This window comes from Cygnus olor, chromosome 4 (assembly GCF_009769625.2).
Source record: "Cygnus olor isolate bCygOlo1 chromosome 4, bCygOlo1.pri.v2, whole genome shotgun sequence".
NCBI classification, from domain to species: Eukaryota; Metazoa; Chordata; class Aves; order Anseriformes; family Anatidae; genus Cygnus; species Cygnus olor.
Genome location: NC_049172.1, coordinates 19,569,419 through 19,595,115, shown reverse-complemented (window position 1 = coordinate 19,595,115; position 25,697 = coordinate 19,569,419). Strand labels below are relative to the sequence as shown.

At 38.3% G+C, this 25,697-nt stretch overlaps 1 long non-coding RNA gene across 1 annotated transcript; it reads left to right on the top strand.

The window, feature by feature from the left end:
• The first annotated feature begins 123 nt into the window (after positions 1 to 123).
• On the top strand, positions 124 to 22,479 carry LOC121070240. The gene is made up of 3 exons (XR_005819957.1): positions 124 to 263; positions 18,451 to 18,594; positions 21,924 to 22,479. It is a non-coding gene; the product is annotated as an uncharacterized LOC121070240 (long non-coding RNA).
• Positions 22,480 to 25,697: the final 3,218 nt, after the last annotated feature.

Genomic DNA, 25,697 nt, shown 5'->3' with positions numbered 1-25,697 from the left:
GCTCAGCGAGCGCGGCGCCCGTCCCCATCGCCACAGCGCGGCATGTCGGCTCCCCCCCATCGGCTGCCTGCTACTCGAACGGCGGTGGGAACGGGGAGAAGAGATGGGGAGGGAGGGAAAAACAATAAAAGGAAAAGGGAAAAAAATAAAAAGGAGAAGGAAAAAAAAAAGGAGGAAAGGAAGGCGAAAAGGAGAGATCCAACTTTCTCAAGACATGTCCAGGCAAAGAACGGGAGAGTTGCGGAGTTGCAGCGGCGGAGAGAGTGAGTGGGGAAGCTGCGACGGATGGCTGGTTCCCTCCTTCCCCCCCTCCCTCCTTCCCCCGCCTCCCTCCCTCCCTCTCCCCCTTCTCTCGTGCTCCGTCCGCCCCCCGGACCCCGCTGCCGGCGGCGCCACCCCCTCCTTCCCCTCACCGCTGCGGCGGCGGCGGCGCGCACCCCGCCGGGCTCCCCTCGGCCGCTCCGACACGGCTCCGCGCGGGGCCGCTGCCGCGCACCTGGGCCACGGCCGCCCAAAGGTGAGGCGGGGCGAGGCGGCCCCCTCAGCCGTCACCGTGCCACCGCAGGACCCTGCCACGGGGGCGACCCCGCCGCCGTCGCAGCGCCGGCCGGACAGCGCGACCCCTGCTGCACAGCGGGTCCTCGGCGGGACACTGCCGCTGGAAGGGACGGCTGCCTGCCGGTGGGCCGAGCACGGGGATCGCCCCCTCTCCCCCAGCCACGCCAGGGCTGGAGTTCTCTCCTCTCCTCTCCCTCTCCCTCTCCCTCTCCCTCTCCCTCTCCCTCTCCCTCTCCCTCTCCCTCTCCCTCTCCCTCTCCCTCTCCTCTCCCTCTTCTCTCCCCCTTTTCTTCCCCCTCCTTTCTTCCTCCCCTTTTATTCTACCCTTCTCCTTATCTTCTCTCCCCCCCCCTTTTCTTTTTCCCTTTTCCTCAGGTGAGCTGTATTTTTTAAGAAACAACAAAGGGGTTCCTGTTTGCATCCCACCTTGAAAAAATAAAAAATAAAAAAATGGCAGTTCCTTCTCAGAAATAGTAAAGCACAACCAAGCAAGCCATGTTTATCATATTTACACTGTGGTGCCCCCTCATTTTGAATGACCGCTGATCAGTCACTCTTGATACAGACCTGGAGAGGTGGCACTGTGAAGTGGTAGTGATCAGCTGGAAGCAGGGGGTGAGTCAGTACTGAATGGTGGGGATTATCGAATTTTGGAAAAATTACAGAAATGGCTTTAAAAGCAGCTCACCTGAGAGCGAGAAAGAAACATTAAATTTGTAAAGCACTCTGAGATTCTCAGAAAGTAAAATTTTATTTTGTGACACCATTTATCCCTAAGGACCTACAAGTTTGGACCTTCCTCCAAAACTCTTCTGAAGACATTGGGTCATTGTTTCCTATAAGATACACCAGTGAAATCTACCAGCCAAATGAGCATGCAGTACATTCTGTATTAGGAAGAGCAGATACATACTGCAGTGCGTAAATACTAAGTACATTTCCAAATAGTGCATGCAAGCCAATTCACCCTGGGAACGATCACTTTGAATGAACTTGTCTGGAAAGTTTAATGTCAAAATTCTCTGGCCTTGTAGATTTCCACAACAGACACAGCTGATTGATTTAGTGAGCATCTCAGAGGTACTTTCTGAAGACCCTAAATGGAATTATACTAAGTCCTTATCCAAGTGCTACTGGGCCAAATGATCTTTCCTTCTGTGAGGACTCCTTCAAAGGGATCTTCATAAAGTAAACTGCACTGAGAATAGCATTCCTGAAATGAGCTAGAAAAGGGAACATTTTAAAGACTTCATAGTTGAGGGCTAGAAACAACTACTCAGTAAAGTTGCAAATACTTCATATTTTCAGAGAATAAAATTAGCTATTGTTCAGATTCATAGCCATGTTATAGCTGATTTCTGAGTTGAGTAATGAAGTTTAGTGGTTAATTAAACTAACCTCCTATAAGTGGGGCAGAAGCATCTTTCAAAAGTATCTGGTAAAGTTAGACAAAATATAGGGGCTTTTGATTTGGATTTTCTAGTATATTCATGCTATGCTGACAATAAGTACTTTAGATGAAGAATAAAAGGATATGCTGTCATTCTCTATAAGTGGGCAGTGGCTTAGCACTTCAGATAACCATTGGAGACAAGATGTCCAAGCAAGTGCATACATAAGTCTTCTTGATATATATAATTTTAACTTCTGAAACAGGTTTCTAATGTCATGAATAATATTGACAAAGCCATTCTGATAACATAGTTGCTCGATATTCCATTTTATTTTCCTGTTTTCTCTGCTCTCTCTCTCTCTTTTTTTTTTTTTTTTTTCCTCAGAAATAGTGTTAATAAAGATAGTACAATCATTGTTATGCTTTTAAGGATGAATCTTCCCATAGTATTTTTTTTATATAATGTGCTAAATAAATTAATATATTCTGTGGATAGGTATGCATTGTGCTAATCTATAGAGCTGTTATGAAAGAGAATACTTGAAATCACACTTCAGTGCCTAGGGCTCCATACGCTGCTGTAAAAAGCTTCCAGTCTTACAACCATTGTGGCAAAATATGTTCTAGACTTGGCGTTCGCTATGATCTATTAACATACCCTTGTTCTTATGATACTGTCTAAGATGAAGCAATTTTTGGCTCATTTTGTAAATGGAAAATAAATACATACAGTTCTTTGGATTAGATAGTTTTCTTTTAAGAGACATATAGATACTTCAAATTCAGACTTAGTTCCCAAGAACTAGAATAGAAATCTGGTATCAGACTGCCAGTGAACAGTTGTGTTAGAGAACCTTTGTCATAAAAGAATAAGAAAATCAGAAATTACATTCCCTCTTAATTATCCCCTCCGTGTAAGACATTGTAGCACTAACACTCTCACTAATCCACCTCAAAGCCTAGCATTGTAGATCTCAACTCTTGTTTGCTATATATTTAACAAACAGGAGCTGATATATGAACTGGGCAAGTCAATAATTAGGAAGTAAATACTGAAGTCGAGTGTCCTCCAGCCCCACATATGAACACGGGGAATGCTATCTCGAGTACTTTGGACTGATCTCCCAGCTCTCATTTTGGAGAAGAGAAGTTAATCTCAATGTGTAGGGACTTTAAGCTACATAAAGCATTAAAGATTGATATCAGTACTTTGAATTGTACCGGCTCAAATTGATGGCAAAGGCAAGGATAATTACGGCTCCGTCTCTATGGGGGAGAAACAGTTGCAATTGCTACACCAAGTGCAGCTTAAAAAAAAAAAAAAAAAAAAAAAGCAACCAACAAATCAAACCGCTTCTGAACACAATAGCAGCCTGTGACTCAGGGGCAATCAAGGGCCAATAAACATTGAGCCTCTGTGGCAGAGGGCAAATACATCTTCTTAGTAATGGGGTCAGGCGCAGTTTCAAGCAAGTTCTTAGTCAGTTAAATATGAACCTATCTGACATTGGTTTTACAGTAAAAATAAAATTCTCTACTGTACAAGAAGCTGGCATAAAACCCGTACCCTATCTAAATTTCATTTACACGGAGGGAAGAAGGCTGATTAGTAGAAGCTCTGCTCCAGCCATTCTTTTCCTCATCTAGCCCCAATCTTTTATAACAGCAATTTGGGAAGAACTTCCAAGCATCTCAATTAGTTGCAGTATTTGGGAAAAAAAAAATAAAAAGGAAAAAAAAAAAAACTTTGTAATCATCCTTTCATTGTGCTACAGCAAAGGATGTATATTCCTTTACCATCCTATATATAGATATATACTTTTTTTTTTTTTTTCTTGTAAATGCAGACCTGGGGAATAAAAACCAATTCAGCCTGTTCTTTCTGGCTGTTCTTTCTCCTACTCTCTGCAAACTTGAGTTGAACCAGACTGGTCCACTTTTCCTCCCCTTTTTTAAAGGGGAAAAAAAGGGCAGTTTGTATAAGGTACACAACTGAGACAATGCTGTGCTTTTTCTACCTAAACCTTTTCAAACTTCCTGAAAATCTTTAGGATTGCTTTTGATTGCACTTCTGTACCTGGCAAAATTTGAGCAAGAATATTCACCTTTTCATAGTTTAATTATTTTTATTGACTTTCTGTTACCCTAGAGAGTTCTCACAGTGTAAAATAACATTGGCTATTTGATTAGGTACCCTTTCATTGTGCTTTTCAAGACTTTCAAAGCAGCAGTGTCAAAATAATAGTCATATATCAGTGTCAGTATAATGAAATGCTAAACAATCTCAGCTACTTGACAATCTGTCGTATGCCCTGTGAACCTAAGGAGCAGTTTACTGGGGCAACTCAATCATTAGACCTGTGAGCTACAGCTATTTGTGGATATCCATTAAATACACACATATGCAGTAGTAAAGAAAGCCTGGAGCAATTCCAGAAAGGAAAAAAAATGGAAAGAACACTTAAAAGATTATTTACAGTTTCTAGGTACAACTAGTTCTTTGGTGAGGACTCTGGGCAGGGCACCCAAATATTTGAACAGTTATTTTTTGAGCCTTCAAACAATCTGATCTATAAAGGAATTTATTTTATTATTATTATTATTATTGTTGTTGTTGTTATTAAAAATAGCAGGAATGAGAAATATGCCATCTAAACAAAAGCAGGCTAGGCAGCTTCATATTTACAAATTTTTAATCCTACAGATTGCCTCTATGTATCTCATCTTTTGAGAAGCATTTTTGCTTCACTTCAGAAACGAGACACATTTCCACATTGCACTTTTCTTCACCAACCTGTCTTAGGCTAAGAACTAGCCAAATAGATTGGTTTAACCAAAAACCACCACATAAGTGAAGTCTGCTTTCATGGCATTTATCCTTCTCTGTGCCTTACTGGTAAACTGGAATGAAACAAGCTACAGAGTTATGAACAGCCCTGGTATTTTTATTCGAGGTCTGGACAGATATTAGGATAATGGTTTGTGCTAGTGTATGCAAAACCAAATTGCAGCATCCCATTTATCTTCAGTGTTCCCAAAGTTGCACGGTATTTAGGTGGCTTCAAGCTCAGCTAAAGCACTGTACGTTTCTATATTTTAGACACTGATACTTCAAATCTAGTCAAGACTAGGAGTGAGCCTAGTAGAAAAAAGGGTCAAGTGCCCATGCGACATATCCATACTTTTTAGGAGGGAAAAGCATAGGAGGAAGGCTGGTCTGGGGAAAATGAAAGATGTTAGAGCCCAGCTGAGCTGAATTTTCATAGTGATCAAAGAAATAAGAGCAATGGGGAGTCTCTCTCTGCAGGACAAAAAATCTGCTCTCCACTGGGTCTTAAACCTCCTGTTTTCTTGAGCTGGGCCTTCCTGAGCTATAAATTGAGCAAGTTGAAGCTTAAGGATTTCAAAACTCAAAATGTTGGAGTCTAGTTGATGTTAGTATATCATAGTGCTAAAAGATGGTTATAAATAGGGAACATAGCTTTCTCGGTTTTGAGCAGTCAGAATTAGTCTTCCATGTTCTGTTCCAGAGCTGGGGGAAGTTCAGAAAATTAAAATGTTAAGAGCTTCAGTATTACATAGGGCTGACTGAAGTAAAAGAAGAGCTGATGTTTGTTGTGGTTTAACCTGGCAGACAGCTAAGCACCACACAGCTATTTGCGCACTCCCCAGCCCCCGCAGTGGGAAGGGGGAGAAAATTGAAAAGTGCAAGAACTCTTGGGTTGAGATAAGGACAGTTCAATAAGAAAGGGGAAAAAAATAACAACAAAAAGAATAAACAAAACAAATTATGTGTGATGCAATTTCTTACCACCAGCCACTGATGCCCAAGCAGACCTCAAGCAGCGGCAGTCCCCCGGTCAACTCCACCAGTTTTATTGTGAGCATGAAGCCACGTGGTGTGGGACATTCCTTTGGCCAGTCTGGGCCAGCTGTCCTGGCTGTGTCCCTTCCCAGCTCCTGGTGCACCACCAGCTTCCTCGCTGGCAGGGCAGCACGAGGAGCAGGAAAGTCCTTGGATCTGTGCAAGCACCACTCTGCAACAACTAAAACATTGGTGTGTTACCAGCATTATTCTTATCCTAAATCCATAACACAGCAACATACCAGCTACTAGGAAGAAAATAAACTCTATCCCAGCTGAAAGCAGCACATGTCAAAATACAATGTTCTGTTTTATAGTGCAATACTGGTCCTTTTGGTTCTAAAACTGGTCCTAAAACTAGAATTAGGATTTGAAGAAACATAGAGAAAAACAGAGAGCCTCAGTGCCTGTGGTACTAATAAATGTGAGGAATAAAGCTGATTGCTGCATAAGCCATGAACTTGCTTAGTGTTTGTGGATTGGTAGCTCAATTTTAATTTAGTCTAGAATGATTAATGCTGGACTTCAATACTCTGACTTAAAAATTCTTCAAGTCATAAAGAAGAAGGAAAAGCATAGGTCTCTACAGGGACTAAGTCATTATTCCCCTTTTATTGTGGTCACTTGTCCTTTTAGAAACACTGGTTTTAGAGTCACAGCTTATAAATCCTTTGCATTAATATATATATATAGCATATAACTCTGAAACTTAATTGACTTCAGTGTACTGTAGGTCTCAAAGAGATTTTGATTGAGCTGGTGTCTACAGTATTGTAAGCCTCATGTTTCTTTAGAGGTGTGGCTTTCTCCTCTAGCTTTAATTAATCTTTGGTTATGCGTTGGTTTAGGATTTGCAAATCAAAATAGTTAAAAACTTAGATGACTTCAGGATTTTGAAAAGCGGATGGTTAAAAGGAAACTGCTTTCACTAAGGTCCATTGTTTTATTCTGTAGGATGAAATACTGTGCCTGATCCTTCTGCTACAATTAGTGTAGACTAATGTCTAAGATTAGGGTTTTCAAAAATAAAGAATTGAGAACCTGGTGAACACCTGTATGCTGCAGAGGTTTATTCTCCTGTGTGTGTGTGAATATTTATGTTTTGTTTTACTGTAGGCTCTGAGCCCTTGGATTTAATCACAATGAAGATTCCTGGTCTTTATTGATGGTTTGATCCCATTTTACTAGTGTTAGGATTCATTTCCAAGTATGTGTTTTGTACATGGATCAACCTTCTGGAGTCCAATATATTTGGGTATATTATTTCTTTCTGTGGAAGAGTGGAAGGAAAGACTCTGATGACTAGACATTTCCATCCCATGTGGCATCTTACCTATTTTAAACTGGGTTGCCTGATTCAGAAATACGTATGTACAAAGGCCCTTACTTCATTTGCTTACGTGGCGTTCTCTGTATTATTAATCAAAATCCAACTTCAGTCAGTGAAAGGAATCTGAGTTTGGTGAATGACTACTGGATCATACAAGTGCTGGAATACACGATTAACCAACAGAAGGTTCTCAGCATGACATCTGTTTTCCTATTAGCTGTCTAGGCCAGGCACAATGTCATAGCAAAGAAACAAGAGTTGGTTCTTTAAGGAGAGTTTGCTGGAAGGAACAGACAGCAGATACTGAGCTGGCTGCCAGGGGTATTGGAAAGTACCAGAGGGCAGCTCTTTGCTACTCAAAATGTTACTCAATTGGTTGAAATAAACCCTGAATGGGAAACTAGGATCCCTTCTGCAAGGGCACAGTGGGCAGGGAAAGAATCATGAACCCTTTTTACTTATTTATTTATTTCTCTGTTTACCATGTCAACTCTTCTACTTTAAATGTTAATAAAATTTACGTTTCCTGTACTTGAAAGTAATTTACTATTCTTTTTGGAAGGTTGGCATAAGAAAGTTTTTGGCCTACCCACTTGAAACTCACCCGATCTGGGTTTCCTTCACTATACTCCTCACAGAACTGCAGCATTTCTTTTCTGGTATACACAAAGGAATTGTGTTATCAAAATCTAAACTTCAAAATGAAAAGGTTAATATATATGTTCAGAGTAAGACGTACCTATTTGTTCTCCTTTTTCCATGTGTTCTGTATTACTGAATAGGATTTGACAACCTGTTTTTTTCTCTTACTTTTTCAGCACTTAGAAAACTTCTGCTTCTGTTTTGTTATAAATGTAGATAACATGGTTTGATGCCTTCTTTACCCCCCCCCTTTTTTTTTTTTCAGAGCTCTGCATTTTACATAACTAAATCATTAGAAGCCTCACAGAGCATCTAAGATCAATCTAACGCACTATCCTCCATAACAAAGCAATGTCTTATACTTAAGCTTTAATCTCTCTGTACTATCTTTACTACACTATACCATCTTTAGTACTGTTATGGCACATCAGATAGGGTTATTTCTATGTAAATTATCCAGATAATGAATACTGTGGAAGTGTTCATTCAGACCAATATTGTAACACTCTGAATGCACTGAAGAATTCAACACATTCATATAAATGGGATCACATAAAGGTCAATGCCTGTAAAATAAAAGCATATATCAAAATAGGATCTACATAAGAATCAATATCAATATATCCCATTTTCACGTCATCAGCCTATATAAAATTGTCAGTCTCAAGACATATATCATGTCCTTTTCTGTTCGTAATTGCAACATCATCTTTTGTTTACCTAGAGCAAGTTACAGAGCATGCCTTCAGGCATGAATTGCTCTTAAAATAAAATTATACTGTTTTATTATTTTATATTGGCAATCTTTATAAAGCTAGTATCTCAGAAACAGGCCATGTAATAAAACTTGTACACCACCTACGCTCAACTTCTCAACCAGTTTCTTTAACTTCAGAAAAAAACTTACTCTTGTTTTAGTTCATACTAAATAGAATGACACACATCAGTAAGATCTTACATGGAGAGCAGAAAGAAGAAAGAGAAGGCAGATGGTGAGGTGGACTGGGTAGAGTTTGATAGATGGTGCATGAAAAAGAAAGAATTTTTTCACTTTCGGAAGTACTGTGAGAGCTACAGAGGTGACATTCAGTAGAGTATTTCAAACTTATCATTGTACCAGGCAATTTTTGCATGTTTTATGCATGAACATATATATATTTTTTGATAGGTCAATATAACTAGGTCTAGATGTACCTTCATAGCATGATGTGGACAGTAATAAATGCTTATGGTGACATATTCAGCTATATATGTCTCACACAGATGGAATTTTTCAGACCTATGAATAGAATTTTAGATACATTGTTCAAGGCTGTTGAGTCAAAAACCCTACCAAGCCCTTTCCAATATTCTGAATAAATCATGGTGCTGCCCAAAAACTGGATTAAAGAATACTTCAACATGGATTTTGTCGTACACAAACTTATTAATTAATACCCACAGGAAAATATATTTCAGTTACTTTGAGAGCAGTCTAGTGAGACAGAAGTATGAGGGGAAATGTTGTTTTAAATTTTACGTTTGGCATTTCCAAGGCAATTTATCAAATGAAAGAATTTTGAAGAAAAAATATACCTGATCCCACCTTTCTTTGGTTGGCATTTTATTTGTATTGTCTCCCTCCTCCTCATTTTTTATCCTGATTTTAAAAATATTTCAATTAATGCTATCTGTCTTAACTTTTCTGTGCGCTTACCATCCCATGATGGTAATAGAAATCATGATCTGAGTACATGATAGAAAGCTCGTGAGTACATGATAGAAAGCTGGCTTTGATGATAACTCCTTCTCTGCTCTCAAATTATTGACTTTCCTCTCTGCTCAGTTTTCTCCCCTATTACTGTTACTACCTTAAGTGTTTGGGAATGGGGCATTCCACTGAGCTTTCATTTGAACTTTTACTGAAAATCTACCCAAGATCAGCAGAATGTCTTATCTAGTGTTTCCTCAATATAAATAGGAGACCTTTCTGTTTCAAAAGGTCTTGGTTTCGAAACTTTCTTCCAATAAATGCAGCAAATCCATTTTTATAACTGTTTCTTTGCTATAATGAAAATCCCTTTTGATATCTGATATTAAGACACTATTTAAATGAAACAATTTTAAGGAAAGGATGTATTGAGATAGAAACATTTTTAATTTATGATCCAAAGAAAGTCAGATAAAATAAATGCTAGAATTTATCACCCATACTTCCCTGTCAGGGAATCCCAAGGTATGTCAAGGAATCAAAATCAGCTAAGTGTTTGTATCTCATGAAGTCACTGCTATAATGCTTTCATAATTTTTTACAAAATGAAAGGAAAATGAACACTGGAAAAGACTCAACTACTTTCCCAGAAATAGAATAAGTTAGTATATTCAATAAGTAACTATGTTTGAGATGGCAGGAGATAAATTTTTACCTCAAGTACTTGAAATATTCCTGTTATCTCCTTATTTCATTACTGGGCCAGGGAGGCAGGGGAAGCAGAAACTACATTTTATAAACTTTATATATTGCTGTATACAAGTCTTCCCATTTCATTGAATTTAAACAGTCAAAGATATTATTAAACTAAGTGCTTAGGCTATGTGATGACATGGACTGTGAAAGTATCTTACTGCGTAAATGAAAATACCCATTACAATGATTTTGATATAATTTTCCTGGCCTTTCTGATGAAAATGTGTGTTTTCTATCAGGTAGGCTCATTGAAATAAGATTCTCCATAATTAAATTACTGTGGCTGTAAGAGCACTTTTTGATTGCATTATGTTAACTGCAAAGTATTTGTAAAATGTGCTATGAAGATTTTGCCCTTTTGTAAAATGTGTGTATATACTTGGCAACTTTGACTGCTGCCTTTAGTTCTGATTAAAGTGTTTTTCCAGCATATCTTCACACACAGAGGACTATATTTCTTCTCCTGTATTTTCTGCTGTTGTGTTCTAATTGCACAGAAGAGTAAAAGCTCTGACCATGAAAGAGTTTTCTGCATTTTGATGAAATATCAAATATAAAAGTTAAATTGCCTGTATCTTACCAAGCATCATAGGGTACTTCTGAGTTTAGTGAAAATAAATAATTGCAAAGTAAAAAGGCTATCTGAGATGATGAATGCTCAGGGGAGCGAGAATGGATTTTTCACTGCCAGGTCACTGGCTTGAAGCTGACCCATTTCAGTGGAGACTGAACACAGTTACCTTCTGATAGCTCATTGCTGGCTATATGAAATTTGTGGTTTATCTAGTTCTGTGTAGATATGTGTTAGGATGCAGAAAAGACATGGTACCCATTTAAAATTTCAGAATAAAAATGGATACTTCTAAAAACTTTGTCATAAGACTAACATTTTAGCTGAAAAGCAGATATTAACTGGCTAATAGCAATATAGTGAAGCCTGTACTGTCATGCCTCTGTGTAAGCCTTGTGGATCAAGGACTTAAGTTTCTCAAACTGTTCACAGATTACTACAAGCAATACTTATTTTAAATAATTTATTTTAAAAGATACCTGGTTAAACTTAAGGACAAATTCTGTAACCACCACTGAACAAAACTGCTTCCATAAGCAAAATTCAGTGTAAGCAACTGTTGCAGAATTGGATCCTAAGCAAAATTCAAGATCTAAAAATGTTTACCATTTTGTATAAGAGTACAGACTGAATATCTGATTAAAACAAATTCAGGAAAAAATGTCTAACACATAAATCCAAGGAAAACTTTCCCATAATTTATTTGTTAGGAATTTACCTTTAAGATTTCCAGTTGAGAATTAGGCAGTAATCAAAAAGGAACATAGCCAATTACTGATATTTTTTTAACTTTTTTCCCTTTGGTTAAATTTTTGAAATATTTCTTCAAGCTAGTCTGTGTAATATGGTCTATTCTAAGTGAGATGTCCATAGTTTATTTATGTGTGCATTTCATTCTGCTGTTAAATAAACATTTTGTTTTTGGCTTCTTAATACCATGTGAGAAGAAGTCAGAAACAGTGAGATGGTGCTAGTCAGCTGGAGTGGACTAAGTATCACTGTCAGTAACCTAATTTTTGTCAGGAGTATTGTAAACACTGGAGACTTCTGAGGTCAGTTCAGAAGGATTTTGACAAGATATTCTGAAAACATTTACAGGAGAGGCTGATCTTGTGGGCCAGAGAGTGTTCAAATAAACCACAATGCTAGACATTTTAATAATTGAACAGTTTATGTCCTAAAGATACTTGCTTGAAGAATGTCAGGGGATGGCTGTCCCTTGAAATCATTTTCAATGTGTTGTGCTGTGTTGTCTGTTTCCAGATGGCAATATGGGAATGTCTGTAAAAATAACAACACTAAATACAATTTGAAAATGATTGTACATCCTAAAGTGCTAAAAATGATCTCTCCATGATTTCTGCCATGTGTCTGCCATTAAGGTGCAGAAATGACTTATGAGAGATGAACTAAGAGGAAGAAAACACCACAGCGCTGATGAGAAAAACTTTACAACCAAGTTCAGAACATGAATGTTTTTGTTAAATCGCCACCTCTGTTACACTCAGTGGTCATGTCCATTCCCCTAACCGCAACTCCCCCCCCCCCAGCCCCAAACAAACAAACAAACAAAAGTTAGGATTAATTGGTCAGCCTGGGTGCCTCTCTTTGCTAACAGAGTCAATATTTTTCTCTGTATAAATAGAAGTTACTTTTTTTTTATTAATCACATCTCGATTGACATATTCTATCCATTTTGTCTTTTTTTTTTCTGTGACAAATATGAACTACAAGACCCTTAAAATAATTGAAATGCCCAGTTCCAGTTGGTTTATTTCATTCTCTCTCATAGTGTTCTTTCTAGATCCATGGCAAAGTAACTCTCTTTTCATTGCTGTCATTAGAATCCACAGGGATGGACTCTGAATCATAGAATCATAGAATGGCTTGGGTTGGAAAGGACCTTAAAGATCATCTAGTTCCAATGCCCCTGCCATAGGCAGGGATGTCACTTACTAGATCAGGTTATCCAAGGCCCCATCCAGCCTGGCCTTGATCACCTCCAGGGAGGGGACATCTACAGCTTCTCTGGGCAATCTGTTGCAGTGTCTCACTACCCTTACAGTGAAAAATTTCCACCTAATCTCTAGTCTAAATCTGTCCTCTTTTAGTTTAAGACCATTCCCCCTTGTCCTATCATTATCTATCCAAGTAAAGAGTCCTTCTCCATCTTTTTTATAAGACCCCTTTAAGCATTGAAAGGTCACAATGAGGTCTCCCTGGAGCCTTCTCTTCTCCAGGCTGAACATCCCCAGGTCTCTCAGCCTTTCTTCACAGGAGAGGTGCTCCATCCCTCTGATCATCTTTGTAGCCTCCTATGGACTTGCTCTAACAGGTACACATCTTTCTTGTGCTGGGGGCCCCAAACCTGGACACAGTACGGACAGAATGTCTGAGGTTGGAAAGGACCTCTGAAGATCATCTAGTCCAACCCCCTGGCCAAGCAGGATCACCTACAGCATGTTGTGCAGAATGGCATCCAGGCAGGTTTTGTATATCTCCAGAGAAGGAGACTCCACGACCTCTCTGGGCAACCTGTTCCAGTGCTCTGTCACCCTCACAGTAAAGAAGTGCCCTCTCATATTGAACCAGAACTTCCCGTGCTTCAGTTTGTGCCCATTGCCTCTCATTCTGTCGCTGGGCACAGCTGAAAAGAGACTGCCTCCATGCTCTCAACACCTTCTCCTCAGATATTTATATGCATTAATGAGGTGTCCCCTCAGTCTTCTCTATTTCACGCTGAACAGGAGCAGTTCTTTCAGACTGTCCTCATACAACAAGTGCTCCAGTCCTCTGAACTTGCTCCAGTAGTTAGTTCTATCTCCCTCTTGTACCGGAGAACTCAGAACTGGACACAATACTCCAGGTATGGCCTCACCAGGGCTGAGTAGAGTGGGAGGATCACCTCCCTTGACCTGCTGGCAACACTCTTCCGAATGCGGCCCAGGATACCATTGGCCTTCTTGGCCACCAGGGCACATTGCTGGCTTGTGGTCAGCCTGCTGTCCACCAGGACTCCCCGGTCCCTCTCTGCAGAGCTGCTCTCCAGCAGGTCAGCCCTCAACCTGTACTGGTGCTTGGGTTTATTCCTTCCTAGGTGCAGGACCCTGCACTTGCCTTTGTTGAACTTCATGAAGTTCCTCCTGGCCCAACTCTCAAGCCTGTTGAGGTCCCTCTGAACGGCAGCACAGCCCTCTGAAGTATCAGCCACTCCTACAAGATTTGTGTCATCAGCAAACTTGCTGAGGGTGCACTCTGTTCCATCGTCCAGGTTGTTGATGAATAAGTTGAGCAACACTGGACCCAGTACTGACCCCTGGGGGACTCTGTTAGCTACAGGCCTCCAGCTAGATTCTGCACCACTGACCACAACCCTCTGAGCTCTGCCACCCAGCCAATTGCCAATCCACCTCACCATCCACTCATCTAGACTGCACTTCCTGAGCTTGTCTATGAGGATGTTATGGGAGACAGTGTCAAAAGCCTTGCTGGAGTCAAGGTAGACCACATCTACTGCTCTCCCCTCACGAGGGCAGATTAGAGGGGGACAATCACCTCCCTTGACCTGCTGGTCACACCTCTTTTAATGCAGCCCTGGACACAGTTGTACTTCTGGGCTGCAAGCGCACACTGCTGGCTCAGGTCAAGCCTTTCATCCACCAGAACACCCAAGTTCTTCTTTCTCTGCAGGGCTGCTCTCAATGAGTTCTTCTCCCAGTCTGTACATCTGCCTGGGATTGCCCCAAACTAGGTGCAGCACCTTGAACTTGGACTTGTTGAACCTCATGTAGTTCACTTGCTCCCCTCTCCTCCAGCCTGTCCAGGTTCCTTTGAATGGCATCTCTTCCTTCTTTGGTTTAAACCGCAACACTCAGCTTGATGTCATCTGCAAACTTGCTGAGGGTGCACTCAATCTCATTGTCTATGTCATTGATGAAGATATTGAAAAGCATTGGTCCCAAGACAGACCCCTGAGGGACACCGCTCATCACCAGTCTCCACCTGGACGTAGAACCATTAACTGAGTATGTTACAAGACTCGAATATTTTCAGAGACCGTGTAGGTATAAGAAAGTTATCTGGTTAAGAGAAGCTCACATTTTGGTCATTTCGTGTGTCTGACTGTACAGAGCAAAATTTAAGAACTGAACTTTTAAATTTATCGGCTAATTAGATAAAGTAAATGCATTTCAGTGGCATGCCATTGGGCACTATTGGCATTTGAGATTTATTTACTTTACAGGAGAAAAGTAAAAAGTATAGTAAAGCTATCCATCTAATATAAATTAAGTCATTTTAGTGTGAAACTGTCATATGAATTACAGAATTGATCTATCTCAAAATCCAGTGCTAAGAGTCCATGTAACTACCATCTTACATTGTCATATAAACATTGTTTACTTCACAAGTTCAATGTGTTTCTTTTTATAATAGCCATTTGTGGTTAGAACGCTTTAGTATATTCATTTCATACCTGAGGAAGAGAAACACAAAGGAGAGCTTTTATTAACATACCCAAATCCTATTTTAAAATTACTTTGATTCCTAGACGCCAAAATCTCAGAGTATTGATATTTAAGCACCTAAGGGCCATATCTTAAATTATTAGCTGTGAAACACTGAGGCTTCAAAAATAGGTTAATAAAGTCAGAACAACAATAATTAAAAATGTATATGACACAGGATCAGAACCAACTCCATGTTGCTATACTCTCTTTAGCTATTACTGCTGGTGTTCTACCTGAACCTAAACAGTGGGAACAGTGGAAACTGTGGTGACTCTATGTACTCTTAAAGCTACTGTGTAAGACTGGAACTGATAAATAGGTTCAAATCAAGTTTTTGTTTCGTTTTGTTTTGTTTTTTAATTTTAATTTTATTTATTTATTTATTTGTTTGTTTGTTTCACTCAAGCATATGACCATAATTTAAGATGTCACACATTGTGCTATTGCACTGTACTAATATTCTGAGGGAATTTAATGTGTTTTAATGTGTGCCCACCGACTTTTGTTCTGTCAGTGGCCACCGCTGAGAAGAGTCTAGTTCCTTCATCTTCATTTCCTCCTATATAATATTAATACACATTGATAAGATCCCCCCTAGCCTTCCCTTCTCTGGGCTGAAAAGTCCCAGCCCACTCAGTCTCTCCTCCCATGAGGAGTGTTCAGGTTATTAATGAATATATTAAATAACATTGGACTCAGTATCAGCCTCTGGAGTACACATTTGTCTCCGGCTGGACTTTGTGCTGCTGATCAAAACCTTCTGGGCTCAGCTGTTTGGCTGTTAACTTATATTAATATCCTTGCTTAGGCACCTCTGTTGTCCACTTTTAGAACACAGAATACTGGGCTATATGCACCCCTTGTGACGATTCTTATACTCTTGGCTTGGTAACAGAGGTAGAAAGAGATGTGTTTTTAAAAAACATACCTCCAGGACCATCTGCCCTCCCAAGCACCCAAAAAACAAGAACTGCCATGAAGAGATTTTCTATAATCATATTCCAAGCATATAATGAGAACCACTTGGACCAAAGTGCCCTTTTCTTGATATTAAAAAAATGGGATATCAATAAATCTGTGCTGTTTTAAGTTCCCTGGCAAAACAAACAAACAAGAAAACAAACAAAAAAAGAAGACAAAAGCTACAACCTGAGGAAATGGCTTGAAGCTATGACAGGGGCAGTTCAAGCTGGATATCAGGAGAAGGTTCTTCACTGAGAGGGTGCTTGGACACTGAAACAGGCTCCTCAGGGAAGTGGTCACGGCACCGAGCCTGACAGAGTTCCAGGAGTGTTTGGACAATGCTCTTAAACACATGGTCTGATTTTTTGTGTGGTCCTTTGGGGACCCAGGAGTTGGACTCGATGATCCCTGTGGGTCCCTTCCAACTTGCGATATTCTATGGTTTTATGAAAAACAACAACAACAAAAACAACAAAGATTACTTGAATATCCTATTGCTATTTATTTAATGTTCATGCTGAGCACCTATGTCCTTTACATGGCCTTGACAATTCTAGCCCATGAACAAGGTCCATAGAAATAAATGTATGCCTTTCTGAATGGTCTTCTTTACCATAATTTTCTTTACAGTTCATAAGGAATAAATCAGTGCAAGATTTCTTATTTAGCTTCAACATCTGTATGTGTTGCATTAACTCAGTGTGAACATCTATGGTCACATGTCTCATGCCATTTTATTATTCTTTGCTGGCATAAAAAAAAAAGACAGAACATTTAGAAATATATTATTAAAAAAAAACATCAAAAGGAATGAGCAGCTTTGATCCTCACATCTAATTAATTGCACATTGGATAGATTTAGCTCATACAAATATGGGATAGTTACTTTACTGTAAATGATTAATAACAATGTATGAACAGTTTGTTTGTCTTTTTTTTTTTTTTTTTTTTTGTCATGCCTTACAAATGTGAAAACTTGGACACCTACAGTTCAAGCATCAGGAAAGAGGTTAAAACAGGCTATATCTGATTTCTCAGTTATTTATTTACACTATGTAGGGTCTGAGAAGCATTCATCTTCCAAAAGCTTTTCAGTAATTCAGCTCATAAGCAGGTAGAACATCTATGTGCTTCTCTGAACATCATTTGTAAGTCAATACAGATGCTCTCCTAGAAATCAGTAAAACATGAGCAGCTGTAATTTATAAAGTCCAGTGTACCAAGACCCATTTATCATACTTTACACCTATACAGCAATTGATGTATATTGCCAATTCCTTTGCGATATGTGAAAACCTTGGGGACAGGCATAATCTTATTTAGAATCATGAGGCACATCACAAGTTTCTTTGATCTAGGTATAAAAGGAAGCATAAAATAAATCCACATTTTTTATTTTAATGAAAATTTTCATGTAACTACCAAATACAGTTAAACTTCTTTCACTGTATTTAAAATGCTGTGGTTCAAAACTAAAATTTTAAAGATATCTTTTACATTACAGTCTGTGATATTTACATTATTATTCATATATAATGTACATTCACTTTTTTTTCAATTACTCTTCAACAAAATCCTGCTTTGTATAATCCTGTTTTTTATATGTAACACAATAGAAATGAATTGTCTGTGATGAGTGAAATTTTACCTTTGGTTACACAGCAGTAACTCATTGATGTTGCAGAGTATGGTTTCACAGCAAATGAATTACTGAAAATGTCTGCTGATCTATGCTCTCAGTATGTTTGAGTGTGTTTGTGTGTGTGTATGTATAGCTCACACAATTCTTTTGTAGCTCTGGATACTCTGCAATTTCTCTGGGATGGCAGACATTAAGAAAGTGAAAGGTGCATGTTTTCCCGGCAGGGATCAAAGCAGAAAAATAGTACAACTTAGATAACCTTTCTGCCAGGCTCCCTTCACAGTGGAATTCCCATTTGAACATCTTTCCCAGAGCTGCATCACCTTTTTCTCCCTGCTTTACTGTTTCTACACCAATGGCTGTAAGTAGGAGGTGCAGTGAAAGGTGAAACCAAACTGTTTTGATGCTGGGGGCTTTGATCCTTCCTGCTCTTTTAGGATCCCTTGTATCTGAAACCCTCAATCAAGTTCTGAGAAACTTCTGGGAGGAAGGACGGTCTTAAAGAGTTTTCATTCCTTTTTTGTTTCTGCAGTTTTTCCCACAGAAGGGCGTATTCAGATTCCTAAAGAAGGCTTTGAAAGGGATCCAGCAAGGCAATCACATGCATGTGCAACTATTTTTTCACTAGGCAAGAATATATGGAATGTGAATGGAGTTTCAGCATAGCTCTGCAAGTGTGAGTATGAATTGAAACTGTGTGGGCAAATTCCATTAAGTTCTAGGTAAATTAATGTGCATATAGCCATTGAATTACTAACTTTGTGTAATTGAAAGTGGGAAAACCTGTCTGCATTCTCTTGTTAATATAATGTTTAATTAGAAGGAAGATCTTTAAGGGTGAAAGGTAGCATTGAACACAGGCTTCACAGTATCTCCAGAACATGATTCTGCAAAGTACCGGATTTCTGAAGAAAAAAATGTTAGTTATGATTTTCTTGTAAAAATAGTAATATCTGCAGTCTTTCTATCTATAGATAAATCCTAAATCCTAAATATTTCCTAAAGACTAGGCAATATATTATTTCTCCTCAGTGAAAAAGGTGTAATTGAGATTCATGTAACATATAAAGTCTTCGTAATGTAAATTAGTTCAAACATATCTGATTTTCACATTCAAAATAGTTAGTAGATGTAAGAACATTTTTTATTCATTATCCTCCCGTTTTTAAAATTTCCTGTCATCCAGAAAGACAATAACAAAAACACCATGTGACTTTAGTGACTACTGCCAACAATCCAGGGAGACTGACCAAGCAGACTTGCAAAGAACTTACTGCTTATGTCAACAGTTTTCCAGCTACAGATCCATACCTACGAATTAGGGATACAGACACAGCTGCTAGGATCGATCGTTGGATAACACAGAAGCAAAACCATGATACATTTATTGGATTCATCCTTTGCTGTGGAAAATCACATCTATTTGTAATTTACTGCTTACACAGTAGTTTTAAGATAAAACGTCCCTAAATTTGCCTTCTGTTATTTTTATTTCCTTAATTCTATTTCCACATTTTTACTTCCTAGGAATGCTGTATAAGCTTGTATTTGAGGACCCAAGTAGAATGTCATAATCCTTTTAGAAATTTGACTAATTAGTGCTCCTCAATTGAATTGGTTTTATGCTTCTGTCTAAAGGATATAAACAGCCAATATTTAGAAAAGTACACTAAAGTTATTGTTTTGTTTGAAGGATGTTTACTGGATGTGTTTTTTAGGGCTGTGAGTAAAGCATGACCCATTCATGTTTGCTTGACTTTTCTCAGTGTAGTGTGACCCAGCATTGTTGGGTTTGTTGTATCTTTATTTAAACTTTGTTCCTCTGTGAGGAGCTGTGGCTTCTGTATTTCTCAGCATCACTGTACCCCATGGGTGACATTTCTCTCTGATCTTTAGAATGCTGTATTTCAGATGTTATATCACACCTCTGAAGACTAGCTTGTTAAGGAAAATATAGCTGTATTTTCCTGAAGGAACTGAAGCTGCATCAGGTTGAATTTCACCCTCTAGGTTATTTAAGCACAGTATGATATTATACAAACTGAAAACAAAGGGCAAAATCCTGCCTGTTACTGAAGAGATGTCACTGAGGTGAAAAAAAAAAAAGTAAATAACTTCCATCCACCCCCATACCCTTTCCATGGATATCTTAAAGGCAAGGTTTTCATTTTGCAGCCATGGGAAATAAAATTTATTTCCAGGAGGCATGTCATACAGATAATTTGACCCTTGCTTTGTAACTCAAGTATATAAAATGAACAGTTTACAGTATCTTGGTCTGATCTGGTTTACAGAATGTGGGCTGAGGGTTTTTTGTTTGCCTATTTTATTTTTTTTCTTCTAGTTTTAGCTGATTTTAGATGCCATTTCCCTAGTTTTTCATTAGGCTCAGATTTCTAAGCTGTATGGGACAGTCTGGCTTTACATTATGGACTTTTTATTTTTTTTTTTAATGGACATTTTTTACACTCTGTGTATCCTCTGGGCCTGGTCCATCTTCGATTCTTTTCACCTGCACTCTTTCCAGTGCTCTAGATCCTCCATATTTGCTATGGTGATCTAGATCAAACTGCAGTGAGTACGCAAGGGATCAGTGTGTGGCAGCAGCACTGCAGAGATGGTGTCTGTCTCAGCAAGTTGCAAAATGTCTGCATGGGATCCTGCTGCCGCATATGCATAAATGGCTGGGAAGATCAGAAGTGAGAAAACATAGAACTGTAAGAAAACCGGAGAAGCAAATATGAATCCTGTTTCAGGTACTTCAGCATCTGAGTTGCATAAAAAGCCATAGAGATCCTGTTGGAGCAGTTTCCCATGCTGACATATATGAGAAGCTGTATGGGTCAAATTCTTCCATGAACATTCATTCATTCATTCATTCATTCACCTAAATTCTTAGGTGAATGCTCAGTCACTTACTGATGATATTTGTTCCTCTTCAAAATAGGCAGCTTAGTCTTTAGCCTTTATTTTCCACAGTAGTTCTACTATTCCTCTGCTGTAATCAAACCATGCTATTCCTCGTTATGAGCAGTAAAGTAAGTGACCTGTTCTGTTGTATTTAGTTGTATCGCCTCCTCTTCCAGTAGATACTTGGTTGTCAGAAATGCCTCATGCATATCTTTTACTATAGGTGTGTGTATATATATATATATATATACATACATGTATATATAAATATAAATGTAGAGATGTAGATATAAAAAGTCTTTGCATATTTCTTTATGTTCAGAAAATGAACACTAGTGAAATTTCTTACAGTAAATAGAATCATAGAGTCTCCCTAGCTAGAAGGGACCCACAAGGATCATTGAGTCCTGTGTCCCCAAAAGACCACACAAAAATATCAGGTCATGTGTCTGAGAGTATTGTCCGAACACTTCTTGAACTCTGGCAGGCTCAGTGCCGTGACCACTTCCCTGCGGAGCCTGTTTCAGTGTCCGATCACTCCCTCCATGAAGAACCTTTTCCTAATATCCAGCTTGAACTGCCCCTGTCGTAGCTTCAAGCCATTAGTATATAATGATAGAAATGTATAAGGTACATTGTTTCCAAACAGACTGAGTTCTTTAATAATTTAGTGTAAATATAGTTAAATAAGAGAAGCAATCCAAGAATCTAAGTCTGTGCATTGACTACAAAAGAAATTAGCAAAACCCAAGAAGTTCAGGACTTCTTGTAAGTGTGGTTAACCTGTAAGTATGGGTGTAGGGTCTAAGAGCTGGTTAATTGCTATTCAGGAGTAAAATGACAGATATTTTCTTTTTCATCCATTGCTTTCTCTAGGGCAGAACACAGGGAAATGGTTTTCTTCGTTCTTTTCTTAAATAATTTTTAAGTTTTCGAACTCACTGCTGCAGCTCTGCTCCCCTCCTTAAGAGGGTAGGTTGTATTTATACTCACCCTCTTCTGCATCTCTTTTGCAAGCTGCTCTTTTTCCACTAAAAAGCATTGTGACATATTGAAGAAAAAGGCTTTGCAAATTTTTATCTGTTACTTTCGTAGGTATCTTCAGCCATCAGAATGCAATCTTCTGTCTGTTCCTTTCAAGAACTGCGCCCCGAGCACATAATACCATGAGATGAAAAAAATGTCCTAACAAATGCTTTAAGACATTACTCTGTATCATTGTTTCACAGCAGCTTTTTAATACAGTTATAATGTTGTATCTTCCAGTTAGCAGGAAAAGACATAATTTGTTTGATGATGCTAATACTGTTACTAGCCTTTCAGAAACTGCAGAAAGGGCTTTAAACATTTGTTTGGAGCAGCAACACCATGTAAAGTAGTATTGGGTTTGTAACTGATAAATGTTTTGTGCTGGGCTTGTCTTTCCCAGATCTCAGTGTTTTCCTGTTTAATGTAAGGTGGAATTCATACAATACAGTGCTTTTACCTATTGTTCCCATTCTAAATATGTCGTATGCAAAGTTTTCAGACATCTCTTTCTGTCTCAAGAAACATTAATCCCTTCCCTTTTCCTTCCCCTTTCATGTCTGTGTTCATCATTTTAGCTTATGTGGATGGTTTATATTTCAATAAAGCAATGAAAGTGGGTTCATTCTTGGTTCACATCTTCACTTCCCTCACCAACCTTTCATATAGTTTTATGCTATTAAACCTCTCCTCATTGTCTTTTTTTTTTTTTTTTTTTTTCCCCAATATAACATATTCTGCTCCTGATGATTTTATGTGAGGCCTAAACAAAGTCTTGCATAATGTGATCATTATCTCTCAAGGTTTAAATTTTAAGTTAATTCACAAACTGCAATAACATAAAATGCGTTAAGATAGGTGAATAGATAAAGAAAGGGTTGGGCAAATAGGCACACAAAAGAATAGGACAGATCAAAAAAAAAAAGAAAGAAAAAAAAAAAGAAAAAGAAGCAGCACCCTGCAAGTATAAATCAAAACAGTTCCAAGTTACTGCTACAACACCAGTATCCTCTTTTAACAACTGCAGTTCTGGACCTGTGACTATCAACCCCATATCTCATAACACTACGTGTACTGAAACCCATTGCATATTTAGTTTGGCTTACTATGATCCTTGATATGATCCTTGACTGTGAAAAACTGTATTGTGCCGCATGTTCCAGAACACCAGAAGTGCCACTCCCATCCTGTGCAGTACTGTACCAAAGATGTCTCATTTAACGTGTTCATGCAAACAGTGCTACACAGAGCCAAGTTAGATGCTACCCCATGGACTGGAAGATATGCAGATTTGCCCCAGGTTATCACAGGGGAATTTGACAAAAGGCAGCATCATATTTTCTTTCCTTCTCTTCACCGATTGACAGGATTAAGTAGGGTGCAACATCATACTGATGGAGCTACACCACTTCCAGTTTTGGAGCTACTGTAGTTGGCACTAACTAGATATCTCCCAGCAGCATTATATGGATAAATGTAGACAAGTTCTACAGTTGTAGGCCTTTCCTCAGTGGTTGAATGTGGTTGGAAGTTCCCTGGATGCCAAATGTTCTTTGATTTTCAACTCCAATTTATTTAGTCATTCTGTTGATAGTGCCTGCTGACAAACTATTGTATTATCATAAGTGAAGGAACAGTGTTTTGTGATGTGGGTTTGTAAACAACTAACTTCACCACTGAAGAACAAAATGTAATGTCTACAGAATGTTTGAATTCACTGTTTTCCTGAATGTCCCAAATAATCTTATCCTTTTTTACTGAAACAGCTGAACTTTTGTATTGCCCAATTTGATATTAATGGAGTGAAAAGGCAGCTGGGATGAAGTTTACTGCCCAAGGGACAAGGCATAAGCATACACCTTCTGAGAATCAGATGCAAGAAACTTCTCCAAACTGGTCAAGGATGAAATTTTGAATATCCCAAATGATTCATATTAAATTGTCATAGTTGCAATCCCTCTGTCTTGCTCTGTCACAGAGAATTTTTATTTATTTTTTCCCTCTGGAGAAACAGGTTCAAAAGGAGAAAATTATTTTTTCCCCTTTCTATTTAAATAGCTTGTGGATTGAGCACTCTTCCAGAACAGCTAGGGTTTCATCTTCAGGAAAAAAGCACAAGCTCCAAGCTATTAGATAAGCACTTTACCTCACATGTTAGCAAAACCAGTATTATTTTATTATTTTGGAAAAAAATAGTTTTCTTTTTTCCTGATTTCTTTTTTCCTGAACTCCTGATTTCATGCACATGTCATATAGACTGAGCACCTGAAGATATAAGGTGCCCAGATTATGGATCCATGTCTTATTTAATGTCTACTAAGTGAGGGACTCTGAAGCATCAGAAACAGAGTTCTTCTGACTGCTGATAAACAGAACTTCAGGTGTTTGGCAAATATTAATGTCCAAGCTTCTGTGACTACGAAGCTTTTGGCTTAGGCAGACCTGACAAGGAATCACGGTTGTATTTCTGGAAATGTGTAGTCTTTTTGGGCACACTGCCATGCAGTTCATGAGAAACTTATCCACTTAGCTCAGAGCTCAGGATTTCAATAGACAAGGAAGCATCTACAAATAAAAAATTGCCATGAAAAATTGCCTAAATAAGACTGAGTCTATTGCACAGAGCCAGATCTGATTGCTATTGATTTCAGTGAGAATGGGACAATTAACTTAGGAACTTTTCAAAAAGTAACCTACATTGTGAAAATCCTAAAACTTTAGAGGATTCTTTAGAGAGTTGCTATTAATTTTACAGAGAAGAATTACAATTTTTCCTTAGAAATGTGCTTTTTAGATTCATTTTTTTTTTCATGCAGGCTTTCTGCTTTCTTTCAATATCAAATGCATTTAAAAGTGGACAGCTCCTTTATTCCTACAAAATATTCAGATTTGTGTACACACTGTTTATATGTGTATGCACATATTTGGAATAATGTGCACATAATTGGAATATTAGCCCCAATTTGCACAATTGCTCTAATGTAGATACATGTTAATTTCTTTAAAAAATTAACTGTTTTTACCACATCACACTTTATTACACTGCTTCGTAAGATGTCTTTGGGGAATTTAGTCCTGGTTGTCCTTCTTAAGACATAAGAAGAGATTAAACTTCATATATCATCTTCTTTCTCTTTAAATCTTATTAACATCTAATCAAGATTAGATATGTGGTCAGACTTCTGGGGGAGATCTGTCAGCAAGCAACAACATGTGGAATACAGTGTAAAGTGTCCAGTATCTGTTCACCATAATTACAGCGGCAGAAAGGTTATATGGCTGCTGGAAAGTAAAATCTGAAAGAAAACCCCAGAAGGGGTTCTTTTCATGACTCTGTCATTCCTTCAATGATTCACTTTTTTTTTTTTTTTTTTTTCTTCAGGAAGTCAATCCATCAAATAACAAAGGTGAACTGCTTTCTCTAAAATATTATTGTTATACAGTTTTAAAAAACTATATGTTTCTGATTTGATTTCTATCACAAAATAATTTTATCACAAAATAATCCCCCAAAGAATTCTGATTACTGAAATTCTGATATTTACCAAAATATCTTTCTGACCTAGAGAAGTTGTAAAATATTTAAAATGATTTTTTTTTTTTTTTTAAGATTATCCTCATGTTCCTTCTAAGGATATAGAAACATGCTGTAAATTGTATAGAAACTTTAGAAACTTTAAAATGGTCTTATGTTTGGCATAAAATTTCTTGACCTAGATTTTCCTCCATTTAGGGGTGCTTATTTCATCTACTGATTTCAGCAAGAGCAAGAACAAATCCTCACTTTGCTAGTACTCTCTCCAAACATCTTTTTTAATAACCGTATGGTCAATGCTTTAAAAA